The sequence below is a fragment of the Dermacentor variabilis genome, chromosome 9, assembly GCF_050947875.1.
Source record: "Dermacentor variabilis isolate Ectoservices chromosome 9, ASM5094787v1, whole genome shotgun sequence".
NCBI classification, from domain to species: domain Eukaryota; kingdom Metazoa; phylum Arthropoda; class Arachnida; order Ixodida; family Ixodidae; genus Dermacentor; species Dermacentor variabilis.
The window spans coordinates 106,465,351-106,470,214 of NC_134576.1; the positions used below are offsets into that span (position 1 = coordinate 106,465,351).

At 51.1% G+C, this 4,864-nt stretch overlaps 1 pseudogene; it reads left to right on the forward strand.

Annotated features, from left to right (window-relative positions):
* Positions 1–1,143: 1,143 nt before the first annotated feature.
* Positions 1,144–3,277, forward strand: LOC142558118 (uncharacterized; annotated as a pseudogene).
* The last annotated feature ends 1,587 nt before the right edge of the window (positions 3,278–4,864 follow it).

Consider the following 4,864-nt stretch of genomic DNA (forward strand, 5'->3'; position numbering starts at 1 on the left):
ACGCATTAGCTCGAGAGGAACTGATCGTATTTATCTCATTGGCTAATAGAAATTCACGCGTACAAGTTTTCCAAAGGACAGCGACTTGCCAGGATGCAACCCCTTGAGGCACGCACATCAGAATGTCGGGCTCTCCTAGGTGGTTGCAAATACATCGCCTTTGTGATCCATGTAGCTGCGGTCGCACAATAAAAAAGTGTGATGGACAACTCCCATGGTGCATTTTACAACCGTTTTAAATGTTTCTTCTCACCGCAGCGCGTAGCTGCAATCTGAAGTGTTGCAAACCGACTCACCAATTCTTTTTCGCGATGCGACACATAGCGTACATAAGGTAAAGCAGAAATCTTCGCCTTGCGTTAATCCTAAAAGGCTCCTTGTCTTGTACATCTTTCTCACTTCCTAAAATTTCCAAGAAGTGATTCCACTATGCCTGAAAGCAGGTATAGTCAGAAAACCTGCAGAATTCAGTCTTCGAATTGATGTGATGGCAATTTGAAGTGATGGCTAGACATTGAAAGCGATGACTTCATGCAAGTTTTTGCTATCCGCCGCTTAACAACCTTTGAATCTGCGAAATTAAAGGAAGCAGAACTTTTCCAAAGTGAGATAAACATGTTTCCAGCAAACTTGTTTCCACTTGAACAAAAAGTTGTAAATCTAAACACCTCAGCTTGTTATTCAAGTAAAATGTTGTGTTCAATTACAGATTATTCATCAAAGGAGAAAAAAAATTTTGAAAATATTTTCGACGTCTTGCCTGCCGTCACACTGCTCTGCACAAAATATGAATTAAAAACATTCAACATACCGGAATAGCTTAACAGTATTTGTGTCGCCGAGGTCAGCATTCGGGAACCTGTCATAATCAGCTGATAACTTATCACTGAGGACTGCTGCAAAACATGGTCCGCCGCGGGTCCCGATCGAGTGACCAACAGAGCGCTCAAGAACCTCAACGAAGCGGCCATCGAAACGCTCACGAACTTCTGCAACAAGTGCTGGCAAAAAGAAAGGCTGCCCAAGCAATGGAAAGCAGCCAAGACGATCCTCATTCCCAAGCCTGGCAAGCCGCCCAACATAGAGAACCTCAGGGCGATCTCGCTCACTTCGTGCGTGGGAAAGGTCCTCGAGCACGTTCTCATGAACAGGTGGCAGCGTTACCTGGAAGAATCGGAGCTTTGCCCAAATTCCATCATAGGGTTTCGGAAGAAGCTCGGGACGCAAGACGCCATGATCTTACTGAACAACGAGATCATCGACGATACGACGGGCACCAAGGACAACAGAGCCATACTCGGGCTGGACTTGCAGAGCGCCTTCGATAAAGTGAGGCACTCGGCTATCCTGGCTCAAGTATCCAGACTAAACATGGGCAGAAGGACATACCAGTACATCAAAGACTTCCTGACGGAACGGACCACCGAAATCTGCGCGGGAGACCTGCAGCTCGAAGAGAAGAAGCTGGGCAGCGTCGGAACTCCGCAGGGCTCGGTGATCTCCCCGCTTGTCTTCAACCTCGTGATGATCGGGGTGGCCAACCGGCTAGAAAGAGTAGCGGGAGTCCGGCACACCATCTACGCCGACGACGTCACGCTATGAGTACCGGGAGGAAGCGACAGGCATATCGAGACAACGCTGCAAGAAGCGGTCAATGCCATCGAGGAGCAGCTGGGCGGGTCTGGACTCGTTTGCTCTCCGGCCAAGTCAGAATTGCTGGTGATTCCACCCACAGGAGCGGGCAGGAAAAGAAATAATATGGAAGTCAAGTACGAGCGGCCCAAGGATAGGAATAACTTTAATAAAGTGCCGGCAAACGACGATTTAACGAGTCGTGACGCTGGCCAAGCGTCAACCCGTGGTTATACCCTACTCTGCACTAGCCCAGCTTGGCCCTTTTGTAGTGGGCTCAAGATCACGGTCAAGACAGCGGGAGGACAAGTAATACCGGAGGTCGAGAAGATTCGAGTGCTCGGGCTGCTCGTCCAGCGGAACCGAGTCAACGGTGAAACGATCAACAAGCTCGCGGGCAAAGCGGCCGCGGCAATGAGACTCATCAAGAGGGTGTCCAACAGAAGAGCGGGGATGAAGGAGGAGAGCCTGACTAGGCTCGTTCAATCCTTCGCAGTTAGCCATATAACGTACGTGGCCGCCTTCCACAACTGGAGGCCGAGCGAACGTAACAAGATAGACGCCACCATACGCAAGGCGTATAAGGCGGCACTCGGCCTCCTCGGGAGCACGAGCACCGAAAAATTCATGGCGCTGGGAGTCCACAACACGCTGGACGAGATAGCCGAAGCACAGAGAACGGCGCAACTCGAGCGTCTCTCTGAAACGAGAACCGGAAGAAAGATACTGCGGGACCTTGGCCTCGAGCCGAGGGAAGGCGAGCAGCAGAAAGACGTACCTATACCGGATAGCATCAACAGAAACCTCAGGGTCTGTCCGATCCCGAGGAACGTGAACCCCGAGCACAACAAGGAGCGGAGGTTGGCGAGGGCCAGGGCTCTCGTGGACCTCCACGCCAGAGAAGAAGGCGCCATCTACGTGGACGCGGCGGAGTATCGAGGGAGCAGCGGCGCATACGCGGTGGTGGCTGTCGGGGCATCGACGGGTGCAACAAAGACCGCGGCGAGCGTCCGGACTCGAGAGGCGCACCGGGCGGAGGAGGTGGCCATCGCCTTGGCCGTCTCCGACCCCGGATGCACTACAGTGTTGTGTGACGGCGTGAAAAACGGCAGTGAAAAACTACGCCAAGGGTAGGGTATGTAGTGAGGCTGCGCGCATACTGCGCAAGGCCGAAGACATCGGACGCAAAAGTGCTGTGGTGATCAAGTGGTTTCCGGCCCACATGGGCAGTGGCGTGTCGGAACGCGGGAACGTGAGCCACAACGAGACGGCCAACTCGGCCGCGCGAGGGCTAACCAACCGCGCAGCTGCAAGCACGGCCGACTCGGAGTGTTGGTCGCGGTGCAGTACCAAGGACAAGATGACCACCTCCAACGAAATAGTGAAGTGGTACAGACTTAACAGACAGACTATGCCGCTACCTCACACGGGGCTTACCCGGAAGGAGGCAGTGTTATACAGGCAATTACAGACGGGGTCCCTGCTCACCCCGGCGCTAGCTAAGCACGTGTGTCCGAGCGTGTACGCGAGTGACGTGTGTAGACTGTGCGCTAAGGAGAGAGCCACCACGGCTCACATCCTCTGGGACTGTAGTATAAATCCAGGAGAAGCCACCGAGAAGACGACGATCCCGCCGCAGCTATAGTCGGATACAACTTTAGAAAAAAGGGGGCGTTTACTCCTCCGAGGCGGATGCACACGAACATCCACCAATGGGCGCGCACTCTGGACCGACGTAATGCGCCGGACAGCCGGTGACCCCGCCGTCGGCGAAGATGGTCGCCCGGGCTTCGACCAACAAGTCGCGTCAGCTGTGCACGTCAACGCCTCGTCACAGTGAATTCCCAAACTGTTTGTGATTGTCTATCACGCCGGAAATATTACTGCGAGCTTACGATGCGGCATTTGTGCCACGTGCGTTTATTCCAAGCCATGATCCGGCGAAGAAACATTGCAGCGAGCATCGCTCACGCTGCACTACGCTTTTCCTGAAAACAGCATCCCACGGCGACCGCTGCAAATACATGCACATCCTGCCTGTTTGTTCCATGTCTGTTTCAGTTCGCTCCCGAGTGAAATTACGACGAGAAACGTTTGCCAAAGTCTGGTGCCTACTGTCAGCGGCGGGTGTGTTCGTGTACTGTGTCGCTGCGTTTCTCGTCGGACGAGGTGAAGTGATGGAGCAAAACCATTCTCAGGAGAAATGAGACAAGCGTGCGCGCGTGAAACAAACCTACGAGCGTCTCAACAGAAAATATTTGCAAAAGAAGCCTCCAACGCAAAGATTTGTCGCCGTCAACTTAGCGTGAACGATCGTTTTCAGTATAGTGAGATGGCCGAGCGTCTAACGGCGGTGCTCGTGCGTTGTGTGGCACCGTCGATTGATTGCTTTCCACCAGTGCTCACCGCGCGCGCAAGCTGTAGAATGCGTGCTGTGGCACAGTCACGCATAAGTTGTGTTGCCAGCGCTCGATATGGTTTCCCACAACATAGCTTCGCGCTGCTTTTCGATTCTTGTGATATGTTGCAATTAAAAATTCCAAAGACAGTGTTAAGAGAACGGTTTAAAAAAAAAAACATACGAGAAGGTAGGCCCAGCAGCTTGTGAACCCGCTCCTATAATACCTCTACCCAGGTCTGTTTGTAAATGTGCGTATGTTTTCTTGCGTTTGTCCATTTTTCTTATTTCCCACATTTCTTTATATTTGAGTTTTTCTTAGTTTTCGCGTTTGTGTGCCTGATTCCATGCATGTTTGCGCATACTCTTATTTCTGTCCTTTTATTTTATATTAGCATTTGTTTTTGCTAGTTTTCTTTCAGCAGAGTCTTTACTCATTTTCATTGACGAATCTCATTCAAAGCACTAACTCCTGTACACTGCAGGGCTGGCCTCTTCCATCTCATTAAAACCTTTCTCACTGGTCTACCTCGTCTTCTCAATCTGCATACTCGCTGTGTTTTCTGTCCTTGCTTCTTGTGTTGTTGCTTTAATGTGATTAACGAACTTCCCCAAAACAAATTTTGATCGCCTATGAAAACAGAAAGGTTTAGAGATACATTTTCTTAAAAGCATCATGTGGGTTGCACAGCACCTTTGCCTCTTACCTCTGTTCATTCTTACCTCTGCATCAGTACATGTGGCAGCTCGCCAGAAGTGCACATGAAAGGCTGCATATTGCGAAGCAACATCTTTCTATGCTGTTGCAATTTTCATGCATTCAGTCTTAGTAAA